This window comes from Pongo pygmaeus, chromosome 14 (genome assembly GCF_028885625.2).
Source record: "Pongo pygmaeus isolate AG05252 chromosome 14, NHGRI_mPonPyg2-v2.0_pri, whole genome shotgun sequence".
Classification (NCBI taxonomy): Eukaryota; Metazoa; Chordata; class Mammalia; order Primates; family Hominidae; genus Pongo; species Pongo pygmaeus.
This window is the reverse complement of record NC_072387.2, coordinates 103,663,998-103,687,985: the sequence shown is the minus strand read 5'-3', so window position 1 is coordinate 103,687,985 and position 23,988 is coordinate 103,663,998. Positions and strand designations below refer to the sequence as shown.

The 23,988-nt window shown below is 35.8% G+C and overlaps 1 protein-coding gene and 1 long non-coding RNA gene across 2 annotated transcripts in view; one reads left to right on the top strand and one right to left on the bottom strand.

The window, feature by feature from the left end:
- GPC6 (glypican 6) overlaps positions 1 to 23,988 on the bottom strand; it is a 1,194,386-nt gene that overhangs the window by 557,344 nt on the left and 613,054 nt on the right. The window lies entirely within an intron of this gene.
- LOC129011174 (uncharacterized) overlaps positions 1,191 to 23,988 on the top strand; it is a 38,554-nt gene continuing 15,756 nt past the window's right edge. Inside the window, exons 1-4 of the long non-coding RNA XR_008493262.1 lie at positions 1,191 to 1,221; positions 2,660 to 2,719; positions 3,218 to 3,278; positions 22,083 to 22,170. This is a non-coding gene — a long non-coding RNA (uncharacterized LOC129011174). The remainder of the gene's footprint in view (positions 1,222 to 2,659; positions 2,720 to 3,217; positions 3,279 to 22,082; positions 22,171 to 23,988) is intronic.

Here is a 23,988-nt window from a genome sequence, read left to right as displayed (position 1 = left end):
TCCCCAAAAAAGATATGTACAAAGGGAAAACTACTGATGCGTAATTCTACATGCTTTCTTTCTCTTGGTCAAAATGATAAGACAATGGTAACTACTACAAGGTAGAACTACTACAAGAGAAATCTTTATCTGTAAATTAAGACAAAAATCACCCAACTTTTTTCTCAGTTTAAAACCAAATCTTCCTTTCTTTTACTTTAAGCCAATTCAAGATAAAACCTGTCAAATGAGTATTTACAGATTATAACTCATTTCTTGGTAATAAAGCAGTTATATTCATTTCAGAAACTGATGAGAACTTGTATTAACCAATATAACACTGAATAGTTTATTTTTCAGTAAAATACATGAAAATGAAAGAACAATTAGACACATCACTAAGAAATTCCCTAAAGAAAATGGTACGTGGCTACATTATAATTTAGCTGGTATAAGTACATGTTTGTGCATTTTTAAAAGATAGATACTGTTTAAGAGAAAGTGCTTAAGACCTAAGACTGGACAATATTGCCAAGAATAAAATACCAGATTGCCCACATGTTAGCTATGTAACGTCACTGCTTCTATTAAATTGAAGATATAATAGTATAGACCCCACAGAGATGTTAAAGAGATTACCTAAGTTAATGAAGTGCTCATTAGAAATTTTTCTCTGTGTTGACTCCCATTGGCACAATACAAATTCTCATTTCTTCCCTCTTAATATAATAATAATCATTATTATTAATAGTATTAGATAATAATCCTCTTTCCCTTTATTCTACTTTGAAGTTAGCTTCAATGTCGCCCTTCCCTTTTTATAACAAAATTCCTCAAAAGTCTTGTTTGTATTTGCTACCCACAGTGACTCTCCTCCTATTCTTCCCTAAAGCCACTTAGACTTTCACCCCCACTACTCCAATAAAACTGCTGGTCGATATCACCGATGAGCTCTGCATGGCTAATTTGATAGGCCATTCTCATCCTCATACTCTTTTGCAAACTGTTACTTGCTTCTCCTCCTTCCCTCCTCCGTGCTACAGGTTTTTAAACTTGAATTCTAGAACATCACGTTTTCATGGTGTTCTTTCTATCTCATTGGTTCTTTTTCTCGATCCTCTTTGCTGATTTGTCCATTTCTTTGAGATTTCTGAAGCTGGAGTTCTTGGATCTCTACTCTTCCCTACATGCACTCATTTCCTTGGTGATCTCATCCAGTCTTCCATCCTCCATTGGAGATAAGTTTCAAATTTTCTACTTGTTTGCATTAATAAGGTGTTGATGCCAAATTATGTATGGGACCTAAAATGGCAAACTAAAATTTCATACCTAATAGATCCCACATATAACCATAATCCATTGGCCATTATTTATTTATACAAGCTCAATTAATAATATAACGACAGTGTAGAAATATTATGTTATTAACAAAACAACAGATAGTAATTGGGATTAATTTGACCACCTCAAAAAAGATTTAATTGTACAAATAAAGATTTGTGAATAAGAAGCACTTTCAGCACTGAAAAATATCAACAGCAACTAATCAGTCAAATAGTTAAGTGGTAGACAACCCATGCATTTACATTATAATTAATATTATTTAAAATAAATTGTTTTAAAGGGTAGTTGTAGATTTTTTGTTATAGGGTAGAATTTGAATTGTAATATGTAATTAATACATGTGAGCAGCAATTTATCCACTCTCAAAGTGAAAAAAAGAAAATAAATACTAATGGTTCAATTCAGTTCTTTCCTCTTCCCCATTATCTATGGCCCACAAAGATCATTCCTCTCTTTGACCCTATATATTATTTACAGTCTGTATTACATGGTTTGGCACTTATATTTCTGTGTTGTTCTTTATTCTGGGTGTATATGCACATTTTCTCTATTTGGAAAAATTATTAGCAACTTAAAGCCCAGTTCTCCCATTCCGCTTTCTCTAGCCCTTAGTAGTAGTAGCCCTTTGCTTTAACGCATTTGCTGAAAACAATGTGTTCAGAAAGCAAAGTAACAGTTACCAACAGTCCTATAAATAACATATGATATTCCCAATATTTTAAATAGATTTCAATTTAAAGTTTCTTTTTTTCTACCTTACTTTGTATATATTCCAAAGACCTGAAAGCGGGCTGAATCTCTGAGCGTCTTCTTTTTATTCAGAGATAGAGAAAATTTCCAATTCTCAAGCAATAAAAATAAACTGTTGTTATATCACTTGCACATGCTGACAAAGGCACCATTTTATTATTCTCTAAACAAGACAGGACCTGATCAAATTATTCTGGATAACATCTGCACAAAACTTGAGCTATCTGTAGAATTCACAATGGGTTGACATAGCTGACCATTTCCAAATCTTTTGCAACACCTCTGATATTTTTATGGTTTGTCATCTCCCACAGAGTGATTCTTTCATTCTGCTGCCTTCCTTCTACATGAAAACTTTCTTTGATTCTCTCCTGCTGCTTAGGAGTAAACTCCCTGATGTGTTTGCAATTTATTGTGATCCATTTTCCTTTTTCCAATAAGGATGAATTGTATACCCCCTTCAAATAGTGACCAATGGGAAAAATGTCTTCAAGTGATGTTAGTGACAAAATGCATTGCATCCATTTGGTACTAAATAAGTGATGTGTGCCTGTAAATATTGTATTGTATTGCCATTTTAATATAGGAAATGTTGAATAAGAATCTACAACAAGAAATAGGCACCAGACAGTGGCAATGAGAAAAGGTAGTTACTGCTATTTTTCTTTGACTTCTGATTTTATTAAATCCACAAGAAATTTGGCTTTGCCTATTTAACCACATTCTCTTAAATGGAGGCACAATGAACCAGGTCTGGAGGTCAGCTAATGACGTAGCAAGAGGATCCATTATCAAAGTCAAGACTCATAATCCATTCCTGGTTTGTTTCTCCAATGTGCTAATTTCTTTTCATTGAAGCTATAGCCACCTCAAACACATCCACCACAGTCCCATCTGCATAGAATGATGTTCTACACATTGTCAACCTTGAAAATATCTGTATCTTTGCAAAATTAGTTCAGGCATCAGGACATCTAGGTTCTTCCCAAGCCTGTGCACCAACTAACTACTCACTGCATCATTGAGACATAGTTTCTTACTTACTCTTTGGAGTAAACTGTGCAAATATTTTTGCTACACACATCTCCCTACAAATTTCTCATTTGCCTATGTTCCTTTGTCTCTTATTTTGATATTTTTGTAGTGAGGATCCATGCCTTCTGGACCTCTCAGTACACTCTGCCTACCACAGCACCTGAAACAAGGTAAGTGCTCCATTAATATTTGCTGATTGTTAATGTTTGGATGACTTAAATATTCTTTGGACATCCTGCCTTATCCTCAACCCACTTGACATCAATTGGGAGTCACGATATTCTGCTTAACTGTCAACTTTCAGCTGCTGTTGAGTAGACCTATAGGGAAGGCAATTTTCACCCAAAGAAGATTATTTTGGGAAGTGTAGTTTGTAGGAGGCTGTGTTGTAGCCTCTTGAGCCTGAAGGAGAGAACTGAGATGACAGTGCAAGAATGCTGATATATGCTCTCTCACCAATTCATATGCATCTGAGGAACAAACACAAAAGGCATGATCCATGAAAGAATCAATCCACTGGACTTCATTAAAATTAAAAACTGCTCTGTGAAAGACACTGTCAAGAGAATGAAAGGAGAAGCCACAGGCTGGGAGAAAATATTTGCAGTAGGCATATCTGATAAAATACTGTTATCCAAAATATAGAAAGAATGATTAAAATCAACAATAAGAAAACAAGTCAATCAAAAAATGGTCTAAAGACTTCGACACTTCACTGACATACAAATGGCATACAAATGGCAAATAAGCAAACAAATGGCAAATAAGCATATGAAAAGGTGCTCCACATCATATGTCATCAGGGAAATGCAAAAGAAAACAACAATGAGATACACTACACACCTATTAGAATGACCAAAATCCAGAACACTGACAACACCAAATGCTGGTGAGAATGTAGAGCAACGGAAACTCTCACTCATTGCTGGAGGGAATGAAAAATGGTATAGCCACTTCGGAAGACAGTTTGTCAGTTTCTCCCACAACTATAAATACTATCCTGCATTCTTGGTCCTTGGTATTTTCCCAAAGGAACTGAAAACATATCCACACAAAAACCTCCATGCAGATATTTATGAAAGCTTTATTCATAATTGCCAAGACTTGGAAGCAACCAAGATATCCTTCAGTAGATGAATGGATAAATAAAATTGTGTTACATCCAGATAATGGAATATTATTGAACCTTAAAAGGAAATGAGCTACCAGGTCATGAAGAGACACGGAGAAACCTTACAAACATATGACTAAGTGAAAGAAGCCAATCTGAAAAGGCTACATACTGTAGAATTCCCAACTACATGCCATTCTGGAAAAGCAAAAACTATAGAGACAATACAAATATCAGTTATTGCCAGGGATTAGTAAGGATGGAGAGATAAACAGTTGGGACATAGACAGTTTTCAGGGCAGCATTATTCTGTAGGATACTGTAAAAGTGGACACATGTTATTAGATGTTTGTCCAAACCTACAAAATGTACAACACAAGAGTGAACCTAATGTAAACTATGGTCCTTTTTGATAATGATGTGTCAATGAGGTTCATCAGTCATAACACACGTGCCACTCTGGTGGGGACATTGACACCAGGGGAGGCTGTACATGAGGTGGAGGGCAGGAGGGGAAAGGTTACGTGGGAAATCTCTGTACCTTCCACTCAATTTTGCTGTGGACCTAAAACTGCTCTGAAAAAGAATGTCTATTCTTTTAAAAAAAAATGTACTTAGATTCTTTTAGGTGGGAAAGTAAATTAGGTATCTTAAGGATAGACTATTCAATAAAAGAAAGTTCATTGTTGTAAATTTCTAAAAATAACAAAAAGGGACACAAACAATATGTTATCAAGCAGAATATATTAATGGATTAGTTAGTTGAGTAATGGATAAGAATAATCTGTAGTCAATAATTAAAACATGTTATTCCATGTATATAGATGCTTCTTAAAAATCAGAAAATATCTCAACTATATAAAATGTCTTTTGTATTAAAATAATTTTAACATGTATTTCAAAGAAAAGCTTCACTTGTGATTTCAGTGGATTACCAGTGAAAATTTAATATAATCCAAATGAAAATATAACATGTAAGTTCATTCTATTAAGAAACAAGCGTGATTTGAGAACAGAGAACTAAAAAGCAGAGTTTCTGGGAAAAATACCCTAGCATTTTGCAGAATCATGAGGTTTAAGGTTATCTTTAATAAATCAAATACTACTATTGTGAAAAAAATAGTTTTTCAATATAAGGTGGCTTGGATCAATAAATACGGATTCAGAGATTTCCAAACAAGAAATGGGATGAAGGAAAAAAGATTATTGCTGTTCCCCAAACTGCTCACTCAGTGTTTATGAAAGAGATCTGAATATCATCAGGAAAATCTCTGTTAGGTCTCTGTGGGTTTCAGTGAATTGTGTTTAATTGACTCGCTGAGTAAGCAAATTATGGTAATTTGAAAGAAACACCCCAACCTTTGCATAGAGGGTGTTCGTGAGTGATTTCCTCTTTATTTTCTTTGTTTTGTGGTTGTAATCAGATCCACGACGTGAAGTGTCATTAATCACGTATGATAATGATACTCCCACCATGATTTATGGAAAAGGCTAAAGCAATTCCGACATCTGACAATAGTTACAGTCATTTTATCTTGTCCCTGTGAACATGTTACTGTGTTTCATTGACGTGAGTAGTTTTGTGAATTTTCATAGTGTTCATATATAGTATTTAATTCCCATGAGGACAACAATAACACAAATATTAAAAATAAAATTATAAAATTGAACTTGTTTTCCTTTCTGGAGCATCAGTAAAGAAATTCAGAAAACACATTAACTTGTATCATTATCTGGGGAAGGCAGTTTGAATTGGTCAACTATACTGCTTCATAAAGATACAATTATTGCCACCATGTGAGTTTAAAGGGATTGACTAACACAAGGATAAGAGACAAATTGTCTACCGGTGTTAAATAGAATAAAATTTTAAAATTCATATTTTTTGATTTCCGTCTCGATTGAAGGTTTTTGGAGTGAAAATATAGTAATTAAGGCATTTTATAGAACGGTCTCTTAGAACAATTTATCCTGAATGTAAAAATTTGATTAAAGACTTGCAAATGATTTTACAAGCTTTACTCAGTGAGTCAGTTATACACTTTAACCTCTACTTGGTTTTTGAAAGACAATGAAATTGTGGAGGATGGTAATATTATAATAAACGGATTGTTCTACCTTACTTATAAATCCAATGGTTCCTTTGCCATAGTGGTGGTAAGGCCTTGTTCTCACTGATGCATTGTACCAAGAAGAAAAGATTACATATAGGCAAGAAGCAGGGAAAGACAAATAGATGTTACATAACCTACCAGAATTATACTCCCGGAGCCTGACTGAATTTTTACAATTATCCCCACCATTTAATTAGAGTATCGCTTGACCATGTTTCGGTTTTTAAATAAAACTTTTCATTATTAGGGGCAATGTCAGAAGAGGAAAGAGTAAACATAGAACAATGTGCATCACATTTCTTCTGTATTTCCCCAGAAATATTTGTAATTATTTTTTAACTGGATTTTTAATTACCATTTTATCCCCCTGAAATTGATACATATGTTGCCCGCGTAATAGTAAAATACTGATTAAATACTAAGATGAGGAACACAAATTTTTGTACAAAATAAACTTTAATAAGCACAAAAGACAGATCCCTTCTGGGAATGATACTAGCCAATAAGAGACAGGGTGGAATATCCCCTCTAGATTGGAAACTGGATCATAGCCATTCAGAAGATCCAACAGAGAAGAAATGTAATTCTGAAGTCAACACTCAGGGAACAATAAAATTTCAAGTAACAGAATCACAGTCAGTTCCCATGTACAATCAATAATAAGACCATGTGTACAAGAATTGAAAGTTTGTGGGGAAAAAGTCTCTTTTCAGTGGTTTTCTGCTATTAATTGGAGAGAGAGAAATCATTAATCAGAAAGTTTTTACTTTTTACTTTATACTGTAGGAGTCTACTTTAGGAAGAACTGATAGTATTTGTTTTAGACATATTGTACCACACATTACTAAGTCCTGAAAATTTCCAGTAGAAATCATGAAATTATTTGGAGTGCTTATTTCGGCTTTAATTGATTGTCTACAGCAAAATTCTTTTTTTTTATTTTATTTTTTTTAATTATTATTATTATTATTATTATACTTTAGGTTTTATGGTACATGTGCGCAATGGGCAGGTAAGTTACATATGTATACATGTGCCACAAAATTCTTATTGTTGACTGTAGCCTTAAAGACACTTTGGAGAGAATACAAAGAACAGAATAGGAATGTGGTGTCTGCTGAACTTTATTGATTCAGCCCCATGTGTATCTTATATGCAGTTTACAAAGTAGGCATTTCCAAAAGGCATTATGCATATACCTATAAACTTTAGACAAGAACAAAAACTGAGATGACTTCCATGTGTGTTCCTTTGTTTGCCAATGCCTAGCAATGTAATGAGACTAGAGTAGATATAAAGAGAGCCTATTCCTCAGAACCAGTATAGTATTCCATAATCAGTATCATCATATTTATAATACAGAATATTACAGTGTTTAAATTTGATATCGCTGTCATAGGTTTTTGTCATCAACCACTTTGGAATACATTTTTCTTTTTTCACCTCTATGTAAAACTTTGATATTATGGACTATTCTTAGTCTTAGGAATCTGCTATTGCTCACCAAATATGTTTATCATATTTTTGTCTCATATAACTATCATAAAAACCTCAGGTAAGTACATCATTCCCACTTCCTATTATCCCCACTTTGAAGATGAGATAACAGAAGCTCAGGAACCTCAGAATTTCACTAGGTAACAAGTGGCAGAAGGATATAATCCTCTACTTATTTTACTTGGTACACAAAAGCCTGTTGACTGTGCGATTTGATGTACTAGATTCACCTGCAAATTGATTTAACAAACTGTAGAGTAAATACAAACATAATGCTGTTTTTCAACATCATTATACAATTAAATTTTTTAACATAATTCTTCCAAGATAGCAAAAGCACCTTCCAATCTTCCTGAGATATATTTAAAGGTTATAGTCAGTGGAAACTTTTGCATAAAAGACTTGCATAAGAGTACTTATTTCCCTCTACTGCAGTGAGCCAAATCTTGATTCCTGAACACTCCTAGCTGACTTCATTTGAGATCACTTTTCAGCCTATATTCCTCCCTGACTGTTAGATGGCACTGTGCCCTCTAACAAAGTGCTATGCCAACTTTTCTAGGATACACATGCCAATCAAATGTGAGATTCAATAGAGAACACTGCAAACACCATTTCCTTAGGAGGACATCCATTATCTCTGGCAGTAACGTGTATTTAACACCAAATACATCATGAGTGCCAAAATTAAAATTATGAATTATATACAAAAACATAGTATAGTAGATTTAGATGTCTGGCTCTGCCAGCAAAACAGGTTGAATTCTAGGAGGCCCATGGAAATCCATTAGGCATACAGGTATCCAGCAGCTCAACACTGTATTTGGAATTTGAAGTGATTTAAAAAAAAATCCTGTTATTATAAAAGTAAGCTGTGTTACCCCAAAATTAGAATTAAGCCCAATTACAAGGATGACAATCAGAAGTAGTTAGATTCTCAAGCCACATCCAAAGATACATACAATGAAGTACAGCCTACAACTTTCAAATTAACTGCTAGTGCCTTAGTTGACCAACCCCTTCCAAGGCAGATCTAAATGCTCAGAGGTGCAGTCCTGAAACTATACTTCAGTTTCTCAGTCATATGTCTAAGACCTCAATAACCGTCACATTGGGAATTTCATTCCCAATAAGCATTTCATGTGGTCTAATCTCCTCACTTCATCAAAGAGCAAAGAAATTAAGTTATTCAGACAACTAATTAGGGTCAAACTAAGAATTCCCTTCCAGGTATCTCCTATTTCTGGTCTAATGAGCTCTGGATTACATCAAGTTTCTCCTCTCTTTACATTTTCTCCTATGTTATTTTCATATTATGGTCATGATATAACATATCATGTAAGAGAGAAAATGTATATATAATTACAATTAACTGTTCCCAGCAGCAGTTGCATATACCTTATGACTAGTCAATAAATATTAACTAGTTGTTTATGGAGTTTTATTTTCTCAATAAACAGTGAATTTTCATATCTTCATGAGAATTTATGCTTCTGTTGATATAAAATCTGTGACTGGTAAAATAAAATGGTCTAAGGTCAAAGGGTCCCCATAGGTTGAGCTTGTAACAATGGCCACCCGAGTTATTATGACTCATGAATACCTATCTTAGCCCTCATTGACCTCTACTATTCATTTGTCTGGGATCCACTTTAGAATGGGAATTCTAAGGCTGGGCTAGGTGTTATTTACCATCGCACCCACTGCACCTGCCAAAGAGTTGGTGTTCAATAAATGCTGCTGAATGAAGGGCTGAATAAACACATGCGCTGGTGGTTTCTACAGATTGCCAAAATTACCCTGGCCAAACCTACTGATTGTCTTTTTCATGCATGGTTTGTTTTCGAAGATTTCTCATAGGAACTAATGCATCTGAATAAGATCTTCCTTTTAATCATTCATTCATGACAACAGCCTTTTTTTACTCATGGGCATGAATGATTAAGACCTCTCAGAGGAAATTATTTTAATTACAGAAATCAGAACAGCTTAATTGTAAATGTGCAATGTGAGCACTTTACAAAAGAGATTAGTTGCTTCTCCCTTTATTTCTTTCCTTTCTCCTTAATAATTCTAATAATTCACTGTAAAAATGTTCCCATCATTTTAGCATTTGGTACATCTTTCTCTTCTGTTTACCCACACCTAGGGAAATGTACAATGTTCGCGTGTGAAGACTATGAAACTACTGGTATACCCTTCCTTCCACTAATAATTTACCAAACTCAATTGTAATAAATAAGTCAACAAGCCTCTGGAAAAATGAGCTGAATTCTAAGGCATGAAGGGAAAATCTGAGGGAAAGAAGAGTTGCTCCATTAACTATCGAAACAGTATAGATATCTTTATGTATAGGTAGACAGTATAGATACAGGTGTTTTGGAAGTTTGAGTACAAAGATTCATCACTCTTCAGCAGATCTCGAGCTGCAACTGCATCTAGGTGAGAGCTAGAGGGAGATGGGACTTCTCAGCTTATATTCAGTCATTCATCTTTCATTCATCTACAATGTCTTTCGAGCTGGATGTTCCAAAAAACCTAAAAAGAAGCTACCACTCTGTTGGGTAACCACAGGCCATGAGTATTTAATTTTATCTCTTTTGTGAGAAAGTAGGGTTTTAGAAAGAACTATAGTACATCCTTTTCCAAAACCATCAGGTATTCAGGCAGGGCACTATTTACAATAAAGTGGGAGATGTTATAATGCATATGAATATTACTCTCCTTCATCCCAACCATGGTAAGACTGAAAGAAAGAAAAAAAGTAATATAATAGAAGTAATAATATTTATTCAATGTCTACCATATCCAAATTGCAACAGTTCTTGCTCTGAGGAATGTTAAGGATGGAAGGCATGTTCCTTCCTTGAGTACTAGTTTACAACTTCAGGTTGGGAAGGCCCACTGTATGGTACAATGTGAAAACTTTGAATCAACAAACATGCTGAAATCTTAGTACAGGGGTTCTGAAAAGAGGGTGAGTAAAGGACTGGTTCAGCTGTAAGGAGCTTCCTGGATACAAGAGATATGGTGGTGAGTGGATTTTAGCAAGTTTTGAGTGAGGCAAGCGAGCTGGGTTTGAAAGAAAGGGGAGAGGAAGGCATAATGAGTAAGGAAAGTGGCAGAGAAACTCTGACAAAAATTACATTGGTTGCGGGGGGCAGTGGGAAAGACAAATTTGCTTGAGAAATTGGCTGTTGAGTTGGGACTAATGATACCAGGCAGCAAGGTAAGTGAGAGATGGAAGACTTAAAGGCAAGGCTGCTGACTTCAGATTTGTCAACCTCTTGAGGATAGGAATATGACATTTAAAGTTCATGCCTAGCAGAGAGTCAAGGACTTAGTAAATACCCCAGATTTTTAAAAAGTAATTGATAAGTAATGTACTGCCAGGACTTGTAAACAGGACAGTAACCTCATCAAAGTCGTATTTGATGAAGATATTCTTAGGATGCCCAAAAGAAGGTAAAGAGCCTAATGACTGGGAGGGCTGCCTTAAGGTGGCAACAGCCTATTCTTGGGGTGATTGAGATGTAGATTTCAGCAGAAACCAATGCATGGGAAAGGGAGAAATATAGAGAGGAAGCAACACAGAAAGAAAGCAACACAAAAAGAAAGTTACAGAACGATTTTGTTGCTTGAAATTTCTAAACTCAATTTTCAATAGTTTGTAGGGTTTCTGAGTACCCAAGAGAAAGAACAAACCGTAGATGCTGGAATAAAGAAAAAGTAAGAATTTGTGGATGCAGAGAGAAGTTATCTACAAACTCTCTCTCTGTTGGAAATACTCTGACATACTTGTAATCTCTCAAAAAGATTTTTGACTCAGAAGTGAAAAGTAGAGAGAAAATGACTGTGTAGCTAAGATTATGGGATGCTGACATTAAATTGACTGGCCCCAGAAATTGAGTCAATGTTGGTTCAAAAAACTGCTAAACTAATATTCTGGGCTCTCTTGAGGGAAAGGACTTTAAATCTCACAATAAATCCATTTACATATTCTAAATTAATTTAACGAATAGAATTATAAAATAAGCCCAAAGTCAGCTCTTCAGCACCATGATACCTTGAGCCCAGGAGAAAGTTGTGTGTATTCAGAACATGGTTGCAGCCACGGAGGCATATACTTCTACCAGGTTGATCTGACTCTCTATATTACAAAAGGAAACCGAATTACGAATCACAATTTGCAGCATGGCGATGAAAGTATCAATTCCATAATGCACACTTAAAAATTAATAGGAATTATTAAATACGACCCATCTCATGAGAAGCTCCTTCCTGATGGAGATAGGCATTTTAGAACAATGAATGTCAATTTGGTTAACTTACTTAGTGTATCACCGTATGCATCCAAGTAATAATTCACTAAAATTTTAATTTCATATTTTTTAATAAGTTATATTCTAAAACGTTTAATGACAAATCAAATAGAACCAATGCTTCACGGCTGTTGCCTGAAAAGAACCTTCTTTACCTAAAGATTATGAAACACCCTCAAATCTATGTGAACACAAATGAGTCATGTGGTTTCGAGTCATTTAACCCAGTGACGGGCCAGCTTTATGAGTATTACCACTATTTTTAAAGAGCTAAACATCTCAGAGAGCCCCTTCCCATGATCATAATTGGGCATTTATTTATTTTGTTTACTGCTGATACTAACATCCACAGACACTTGCCAACTCCTGTATTAATGCATCTCCTCCACTTACCCAGAGCAGATTGAAAATCACAGAGTAGTTCCTCCATGATGACTTGCAACCTTCCTCATGGCCATTACACTTAAGGGACAGCAGCAGCACTCCTTGTAGGGCCTTTGAGGCAATGGCAAGAACAAATCCCTCAATAAAGTGTCTATGTTACTTATGTTAGAGTTCCAATTACAGACAAAAATGCATTATGAAAAGACAGAATATTTCTCCATTTTCCTTGTGTATGAATAATCACGAAATAATCAGAAAGTGTATGAATAATCATCCACAAGAGTTTAGGCTTCCTAGGGAGATATTTTAAACTTTCTTATCTTAAATAGGAGAATAATGTATTAAAACATTATCTCCACACTAATTCCTTAGCTATAGCCACAAGCTGTTCTTCAGTATGTGAAATGTGGCTAGTCCAACCCCAAATGTGCTACAAGCACAAAATACACACCAAAATTTGAAGCTGGAGTGCAATGGTGCGATCTCAGCTCACTACAACCTCCATCTCCCCTGTTCAAGTGATTATTTTGCCTCAGCCTCTCGAGTAGCTGGGATCACAGGTGCCCACCATGCCTGGCTAATTTTTTTTGTACTTTAAGTAGAGGCAGGTTTCACCATGTTGGCCAGACTGGTCTCAAACTCCTGACCTCAGGTGATCCACCTGCCTCAGCCTCCCAAAGTGCTGGGATTACAGGCGTGAGCCACCGTGCCCAGTCTGAAAATTTTAAATTATATATGTGGCTCACATCATATTCCTGTCGAATAGCACTGCCATAGACCAAGGAGTTTTATATTAGGTTGCTGTATTTAGAGACCAAAAATTCAACTGTGTGTAAAGCAGTGTGGAATATTACAGCATAGGCTCTGTGTCATTCTGCTTTAGGTTTCTTATATAATAAGTGGAATGATAACCATACCTATCTCATAGGTTTAATGTAGGGGCTAAATGGCAAGGTGTAAAAAGTACTTAGCATAGTGGCTGGCAAGTAATCATTTGTTAGCTTGCACTACATTGAACAGGAAGAGAATTTTCATAATGGTGATGATATTATAATGACATAAAATAGGAACAATTCTAAGCCTGTGCTTGCTATACATTTTGGTACATTTTGGCTTCGATGTCTAGTTGTATATATTGTGAGGATGTTTTTGAAGGCATTAACGGAAGGGAGGCTTCTTCCCTGGTCCCAACATCAGAAATAGTAGTTTTCTTCTTAGCTTTTGGTTTACTTTCATTTAATTAAGAAATAGTGTTTACCGGCCAGGCGTGATGGCTCATGCCTGTAATTCCAACACTTTGGGAGGCTGAGGTGGGCAGATCATGAGGTCAAGAGATCGAGACCATCCCGGCCAACATGGTGAAACCCCATCTCTACTAAAAATACAAAAATTAGCTGGGCGTGGTGGTGCATGCCTGTAGTCCCAGCTACTCAGGAGGTTAAGGCAGGAGAATCACTTGAACGCAGGAAGGGGAGGTTGCAGTGAGCTGAGATCGTGGCATTGCACTCCAGCCTGGTGACAGAGTGAGACTCTGTCTTAAAAAAAGGAAACAGTATTTATACCAAATGATGGCCAATATAAAGCTTAAAGGAGACTTTGCAAGTTCACAGGCTAGGGAGATGAACAATACTGTGAGTGAAGTTCACTGAGTGTGTTCTTTAACTATAGATGCTATTTGTATATTAAATATTTAACATATTATGTACTTCCAAAACAAAACAAAAAAAGCATTATTTTTCAAGCATTATTTTTCTTGACACATGGCTTAGTTGGATTACACTTTTTCACTTTTGGTTAAAAATAGGTACAGAAAAATATTTATTTATTTATTATGAACAAAGGAGCTAAGCACTGAGCTAAATGGCAACTAGTACTGAATTCAGGATCAGGCCAACTCCAGGAGTGTTCAGACCTGCGTTAAACTGAACATGGATGCTAAGGCAAAAAAAGGCTCAGTCTAAAGACTAATTAGCTCCAGCTGATCTTTGCTATGCAATTGCCGGCTGAGGGTTGTTGTATCTTCCAAGAAACTGTAGAAATCCATATTTTATGTCAATCCGCCCAATTTAAAAACATTGCTTGAAATCCTAAAGAGCTCATGCCAAATAAAATACGTTTTTTATATAACTGGGCCAGTTTGGACCAAGGTCCACCAGTTTTTAATCTGACATAGATTCAGATTTGGGGCCCAATGGAAAGTATTGTTCATGGATTTCTACCAAACATTTTTTTGTCAGCCTCATTCTTTATCTCCCCTTTATATACCCATCCTTTCTTTTCCCTTTTGAATGAAAACTGTTTCTAAGTTATGGAACTATGTGGAGTAGGTATAAAGCGATCAGTAAATTCCAGCAGTTAAATACATGATAAGAGAGCTACAGAGCTCCCATGTACCTTGGAATTCAGAGTGAAAAGTGAGTCAGGCTAAACATGCACACACATGTACACCCACACACGCAAAAAAACGATGTGAGCCAACTGTTTTCTTTTCTAGGAAAGGCTGTTTAGGGAATTATTTTTTTGTAAGAGATACCCAGATATATCGGCAGCAAACAAATCTCTTAGGTTGTAAAAGAAAATTTTTAAGATATAGGAGTACTTAAAAAAAAAAAAAAAAAAAAAAAGACAAGTGCCACCGAGGTGGGGAAATGCATGTGATGTTAAAATAATAAAAGTGGAATTTAATATCAAACAGCTCACATAATTTTGCAATATAAAATCATATTAGAGATACACTAGAAATAAAAACTTTTGACATTTAATTATCTCTGGGTATGGAGAATTTAGAATTATTTTATTTTCTTCTTTGTACTTTTCTGCTTCTTCACAAAAATTCAGATGAACACACATATTGATTTTAGGATCAGAAAAAAATATATGAAGATACTTAAAATTATTTTTCTTACCACCAACAAAAAATAAATATCCTGGTGATTTATTTTTCTTACCACCAACAAAAAATAAATATCCTGGTGATTTAAGCTGGAGCAACAACTTAAATTTCCTCAGTAATTTGAAGGATATAAATGTCTATTTAGCTAGGGTGATTCATAATATTATTTCATTTCTCCAGTTCTCTACTGCAATATCACAACCCAAGTGACAAACACAAGCAATCAAGTGGGAAGTCTTGGACAGCTGGGAGTGAAAGGTTTTACAATTTGTTAAACATTTAGTATAACAGACCATTGTTGGGAAAGTACTATCACACTAACACTGAAAAAAAATCTGCACAAATAAAAAAGACTTTCAATCTGGATTCTATCTTCCACCCTAGCCAAAAATGTCAGGGTACTTTTTTCTGCATTCCAAAATAGATATTTTTGATATTTTATGGAAAACGGGGCATAAATATTTTATATAGTTATCTTCTCTCTACCAATGCAGTAGAATATCACAAGGTTTGTCTTTCCAATAAAATGCTTTATTGCAAGCACAGTTGAATTCTCCTTGGCCGAGCCTCTGATTTGTGCAACAAAATTCTAAGATGAAAAGAACAAAGACTTCTGCAAAGTGCTTGGTTCTCTGCTAATTTTTAAAGCGTTATAAAATTGTGTACTTCTTACTAAATGTTGTCCATTTTCGTTAAAAAACAATGAAATAAATATTTCCTTATGTCTTGATACATTTTTAGTAACAGAATGTGTTTTTAGAAAGCCAAGAGCCAATGAAAATTTTAAAACCCATTATTTATGAATGAATATATTTCTCTATGAAAAAAATTGTATTTCTACCTACTATAAAAATAGTATGCATAATGTTTCCATAATTAATGTATTTATGAAAGTTTAAAATATTCAATGAATGTACTTTTTGATTGCCAAAATTCTATACAAAATTAACATAGAAAAGTTGATTTTCCTCACTTCTTCAGATACTACAATCTGAAAAGGTTAAAATTTCCATATAAAATCCACTGTTCTCTGTTCAGTATTAAATATGACAGTGGCATTTTTGACATGCAGCATGTTCCTGCAAGGGCAAAAATGAATTAAAAAATTCTGTGTATGCAAGCCACTTAAGGGTCACTTGATGTTAACTTGCAGTATCTACTGATTTTGGCTATAGTTTTACTTACATCTGAATGTTAGAGTCACCACCATTATCCTATTACTGACACTCTGAACTGTCCATTTTCACTCTTGGTTATTTGATTTAGACACAAAAAATGTAGAGTTTCAACATTGTTTGGTATGATTACTATATTCTAAGTATCTGAGATTGACCCATTGTGTTTGTGCTGAATATCACTCATCAGGATGAAGAGGTATAATGCAAATAGATGCAAAGGAATAACCCTTGCTTGTAATGACAAAGATAACAATGGAGGAAATCTACAAAATGTAATAACATACCCCCCTCTTTCTTACAAATATCTGTGTGACCTAATATCTCATTTTTAAAAAATGTTAGGATGTCATACTCCCTACATAAGTCCCGCTTCACTATGTCAGCACTATTAAGGCAATATATCTGTCAAGCTTTATTAAAATTCTTTTTGATGTGTATCTTGGCTCATAAACCTCTATAGTGCGCTGATATTGCACCAGGGAATGTCCTTGTAACATTGAATCTCTGAAGATGGGACAATAAAACAGAAATCCTCCAAACTTTCAAGTTGGGCCCATGGTATCACACACCTTGCCTACCCTCCTCACTTGTACATGTGTAAGTGATTACGGTGTGCCTGCTGTGCAAATCTTGTTTCACAGAACCTTCTCATAGGAAGAGCATAATTGCATTCAGGGATAAATGTCCAAAAATGGGCAGCACTGAGACTGGGATAAACGTCAGGTTCGTTTTTCTTCATAAAGCTGTTTTACAAGCAGCATTCTCTGAGTTATAGCACTAGTGTTTTATACTTGGGTCTTTTTTATTTGTGCTGTACCTTAATTGGCATATTTCACCCGTGGATGTTCCCTATTGGTAACAAAGACGTCTCATCTGTTTGTTGCACACATTTTCCACGGTCCCAGGGAAGTTCTTTTATTTGAGGGGGATAGGCAAACAGTAGACATGCCAATCATAATGGGTTTTCTGAAAGCTCATCATGGTTGTAAATACCCAGAATATACCCCAGGGAAAAACTGCTAGGGTAGGAAGGTACAAAAATAGGTAAAGAGGAGCTGAACACAGGAAAGGTAAACCCAAACATATCAACAAAATCAATCAAAATATGTTCATTATTTTCCTGTTTTTAGCATTATTCTAGAATAGTACATTTCAAATTATCTGTTTGGGGTTCAAATTATCTGAACAATCTTTGGTTGATTGATTTTTCCAAATATATCATGACCTGTTCAGGGTATCTAATTCTTCCTGATTTAAGCTAAGAGGGTTGTATTTTTCCAGGAATTTATCCATCTCTTCTAGGTTTTCTAGTTTATGTGCGTAAATGTGTTCATAGTAGTCTTGAATGATCTTTTGTATTTCAGTGGTGTCAGTTGTAATATCTCCTGTTTCATTTCCTAGTGTGGTTATTTGGATTTTCTTTCTTCTTTTCTTGGTCAATCTTGCTAATAGTCTATCAATTTTATTTATCTTTTCAAAGAACCAGCTTCAATAACAAGCAGTGAGATTGAAATGATAATTTAAAAATTACCCACAAAAAAAAGTACAGGACCAGACGGATTCATAGCGGAATTCTACCAGATATCAAAGAAGAATTGGTACCAATCCTTTTGACACTATTCCACAAGATAGAGAAAGAAGGAACCCTCCCTGATTCATTCTATGAAGCCAGCATCACCCTAATACCAAAACCAGGAAAGGACACAACCCAAAAAGAAAACTACAGACTGATATCCTTGATGAATATAGATGCTAAAATCCTTAACTAAATACTAGCTAACTGAATCCAACAACATATCAAAAAGATAACCCACCATGATCAAGTGGGTTTCATATCAAGGATGCAGGGATGGTTTAACATATGCAAGATCTTGGCTCATAAACCTCTATAGTGCGCTGATATTGCACCAGGAAACATCCTCATAACATTGAATCTCTGAAGACAGGACAATAAAAGAGAAATCCTCCAAACTTTCAAGTTGGGCCCATGGTATCACACACCTTGCCTACCCTCCTTACTTGTACATGTGTAAGTGATGACGATGTGACTGCTGTGCAAAGTTTACACAGCAGTGTAAACTGTGATAAGCCACAGTTTACATTCAGAATAAATGGGATACACCACATAAGCAGAATTAAAAACCAACATATCATGACCTGATACCTGATCCTATTGGGTACAACTAATATGCCGCTCACACATAGGAGACTCACCATGCAAATTCAACATCCCAGGAAAAGTCTCATTGATGGTGTCGAAGCAATGTGAAATTGATGTAAAGATTTTTTTTTAACTTTCAATTTTTGTATGTATCTTGTGGCAAAATAGTAACAGCCTATTTATGAGCATGCACCAGTCCATGAACCAAGCTTTGCACACCTTGTTCTAGAATGTGTAGGGGAAGATGAGTTAACTTCCCAACCAATTAAACCACTCAAGTCAACCTGCGCTTGCTAAAGTCATTAACATCCTAATGGCCAGATCCCAAGGTCTGTTTTCTCTGCCCTTTCCACTTAACTATCTGCCACAGTTGATGCTATTGATTAGTCTATTTCTTGAATTCTCTCTCCCTTTACTTTCAGGAGGGCGTGCTTTGCTGGTTCTCATCATTTGTCTTTGTTTTCAGAACTCTCTTTAAATGTGTACAGTCTCTGACATTTCATCTGATCCTGATTCTTCTTTCTCTAGCTAAATGTTGCTATCCTTTGCCAACAAACATTTATATGTTGGTGATATTCAAATCAGTCAGCAGACAGACAACTGTTCCCAAACGGTTCCATCCCTGACTCTGGGGACAGGGCCCTAAACCATGCACCATGGCTGTTGAGCTGGAGAATCTCTGCGGTCTTTCCAGATGTGCTCCCCAATCTGCTCCATGCTGCTTTGACTCAGCTCTCATCACCCCTTGTCTAGTTAATTGCAACAGCTTCCCATCCCAGAACCTGCCATCAGTGTGTCTCCTTTCAGCCAGTTTATCAGCTCCCTGCCCATCTTTCTTAAGTGAAAAAATAACCAATTACATATTTGTCTTTTAAAAAATCTTAGCTGGTGGTCCACAGCTCATGTGATGCTCTTCAAATTCCTTAACTTAAAAATAATATGCCCAAATGATATGGTTCAAATCTACTTCCTGGCCTCATCTCCAAACAACCATAACATTTCATGATTTATGCCTTTGCACATGCTGGGCCCTTGGCAAGAAAGCCATACCTCTTTTTTCCCTCTGTGAGATGCTATTCATTCTTTAAGTCCACATCTGATGATTCCCTACTCTAAGATGTCTGCTCCCATTTCCCAAGGTAAAGGGAAACATGTATTTCCCTTGGTTCATATAGTATTTTATTCATACGTCTGTCACCCTGATTAATTACACTACACTTGGACTTTTCATACTGTCTCTCTTCGTGATAGACTGTGAATCCCTCAGGGACAATTCCATTCGTTGTTTTTCCCTCTGTTTCTTATAGAGAAGTGCCTAGCACATAGTAGGTGCTCAGCCCATGTCTGTCCCTTGAAAGTACTGGAATGCTTCTATCCACAGAAATTTTTTAAAATTATGTAGGCAGAATAGACAAACAAAACCATTAATGAAATAGATGGTTTTCATTCAAGGGTTCAATTAAGGGCTCTATCCTTGTCTCCTGCAAATCATTGCTTTGTACTTTATGGCTCAAGGATAACATGCTTGTAGCTCCCTGCACACATCATTCGGTTTCACACCTCTGCACTTCTGCTATGTAACTGCCTCTGCCTAAAATGTCCTTCACTATGCTAGGTGCCCTCATCACCTGCCCAACACATATGCAACCCTTAACACATGGTTCAAGGAAAGTGTACTTGTGACCCCTCCTACCAAATTAAGCTAGGTGCCTCTCCTCTCAGTTCCCAAATCATTTATTGCATAATAAATGTTCATTACATAAATAATGTTCATATACATAAATGAATATGTATTCATTATATATTGGCATTATTTGCTTCTGTTTCACTCTTCCTAATTATTACTTGCAAATGCTGTAACCTGCTTAGTCTTCATATCTCAGGAAGTTAACCAATAGTACTTGACATACAAAATACAAAGAACAAATGTTTACTGATCAGGGCTGAGCTAAATCTCTATAGTGGCTCTTTTTTTACAGGAGTTAACATTTGGGTCAGATGAAGGTTGGATTATCATAACCACCTATCTCAGATTGTAGAAGACAGAAGTTTATATTCAATAGGTACAATATAGTTATTAGGACTGTGGTTCCAAACAAGTTTTTCTAGCCATGGTACATTTAGATAGGGTTATGGAATCCGTAACTTCTTTCAATATGAATAAAACTTCAAAATCAGTGGATTCAGTGGAGAGACAGGTGGTTGTTTTAATTGACTTCCTATACATGGTATAATTTTACCATAAAGTAATATAACTCAGACATAGGTTACTGGAAACATACACAAGCTACAAAAAAACAAGATTACACAAATAGCCTTTAATTCATTGGAAATAGATAGCTTCATTTTCCTTGGTTTATACTCTCTTTTTAACAATCTTCCATATTTATACACCTAGGCTATACATTTTGCAAGATTACTTAAAATTAATGAGAAAAATTTAAATTGTTTCAATCAATACAATCAAATTGTTTTAATCAAAGTGGAACTTTCTTACTACTGGAGACTCAACTGTGATACATTCCATATGCTGTTCTAGAGGGGAAATGTTCTTTTCTTCTACTGACACCTGGACTTTCTTATATTCTTGTAATTTCTAGTGCTTAGCACAGTATCTGAACCATGGTAAGATTCATGCATTTTTAATGATATATCTTAATAATCTATTTTTGTTATTATGGTTCCTAGTCCCAATATCAATTTCTTACTATTTTTATTGTGAAATTATTTATCAAGTGCAAAGTACTTTCTAAATGTAATACTCGAAATACCATCCTAAGATAGCAGTCACAGATTATTACGCTGATTTAAAAGTTGTAAGCATAGAAACATCATTGATAATTTCAAAAGGCTTGCCAGTTATTCATAACACTGTATATTATTGAAGTAATCTACATTGAATAATAATCAGTTACAGAAGTGAATACACTAATCACAAATGAACTATAAAAAAAACTTGCATTCACCTAAGGCCTTTTTGTGACTGTGTTCATTTCTGGAATGCCCCCCCAAAAATTAACTCCAATCCAAAAACCACCACAGAAGGAACAAAACCAGTAACTCAGGTGATAATGACAACAGGTGACCTTTGTATTCTCAGTTCTTTCTCAAAAGCAAACAGCTAAATAGAATACAATTTCTCTTGTAAATTGAATCCATGGTAAATTCTTCAGAATGGTTTTCCATTGTGATCAGAGAATACTTTAAACAGAGGCATTTGATAGCCTCTATTTCATTAAATTTGGTAATAACATTTTTCCTTATAGTGCATCAACCACATTTATTGAAAGTTGACTTTGTCTGTTGCTTTCTAGGCACACGTTAATGCAAAGCTGTTTAGTTGGGAATGAGCCACTTAAGAGGCTCTTCGAGCAAAAACATCAGTCTATGCAGCAGACATAGGTGGGTATCTGTTGATGAAAATATTCCGGTTTTACTAAAGACTAAAAGTCAGACTTTCTTTTCAAAGTCATGACCCACAGGAAGAAAGATCTTTGGTAGAGAGATGGATAGAGAGATAGATGACAGTATTTGTCAATAGTTCAAGTTATATGGATCCCAGCTCTACTACCTCCCCCATTTGTCTGTAATAAATCAATGAGATGACTTGCAAAGTTGAAATGATTGCTCTTGACACAATTTACAGTGTTTACTCATAGAAATCACTTTTTAAAAGTTTTTAAATTTATTTATTTATTTTTTTAGAAGGAGTTTTGCTCTTGTTGGCCAGGCTGGAGTGCAATGGCATGATCTTGGCTCACTGCAACCTCTGCCTCCCGGGTTCAAGCGATTCTTCTGCTTCAGCCTCCCAAGTAGCTGGGATTACAGGCATGTGCCACCACACCTGGCTAATTTTGTATTTTTAGTAGAGACAGGGTTTCTCCATGTTGGTCAGGCTGGTCTCGAACTCCTGACCTCAGGTAATCTGCCTGTCTCGGCCTCCCAAAGTGCTCAAATTACAGGTGTGAGCCCTGCGCCCGGCCAGAAGTCACTTTTTTTTGAGACAGGGTCTGGCTCTGTTGCCCAGGCTGAAGTGCAGTGGCACGATCTCAGCTCACTACAACCTCCACCTCCTGGGCTCAAGCCACTCTCCCACTGCAGCCTCTCAAATAGCTGGAACTACAGGTGCATGCCACCATGCCTGGCTAATTTTTGTATTTTTTGTAGAGATGGGATTTTACCATGTTGCCCAGGCTGAGTCTTGAACTCTTGAGCTCAAGCTGTCTACCTGCCTCGGCCTCCTCAAGTGCTAGAATTACAAGTATGAGACACCATGCCATGCCAGAAGTCACTTTAAAGTCATGTCTTCTTAGTGTAAATGGCATCATGATGGACTAGTGAAGACACTATAGTCATTTCCACATTTGCCTTTATAATTAATAAAGACTGGTTTAAGCAGACAATCTGTTAATATCTCTTTATGAAGCCCTCTTTCTTCCTCACAATGTCTGACAAGCCTTCAGAGTGACGGCTGGTATCCATGTTTCCACTCACTAGTGGTGGAAGATAAGGGAATGACGGTGGTATTTTAATAAAGGGACAGTGCTAAAAAATAGTCTGAATCCATTCTGTCAAGGTGACCACATTATCAAAATTCATTTTTTTCTTCATTTTAGAGCTCTTCCTTCCATGCCTTTCTGACATCACTTAGCACAATATGGAACATGGAAACTGACTTGCTAGCAGGTCCACGAACAGTAGTTAGTACTACAAACAACTGAGGGTAGCTCAGGGACTCAATTGTAGTTACACAGATAGAAACAGAGATGGACAATGGTAAAGTCTTTCTACATCTTAATTTATTTCATTAAAAAAGCTTTACACAAGACATTCATGTATGCATGCTTGCACATACATGCATGCGCACACACACACACACACACACACACACACACACACACACACACATACCCCTCAGGCACCTGGCTTAAGAAATAGTATGTTATTGATAACTTAGAAATCTCTATGTATCCCTCCTTCATCTTACCTCTAAACTGCATCTCCAGAGGTGAGCACCACCTGATTTTTTGTATCATTCTTTGAAATTTCTTTGGAGTTTTACTACATATATTTTTATTCCTAAACAATGTATTGCTTAGTTTTACATTTTTGAATTTCATACAAATGTATGTATTTTAGATGATTTGATGTTTATCACTCACAATGAGGTTTCTGTGATTCATTTATGAGCACTTTCTATGCTCTGGAAAATTTCATGAT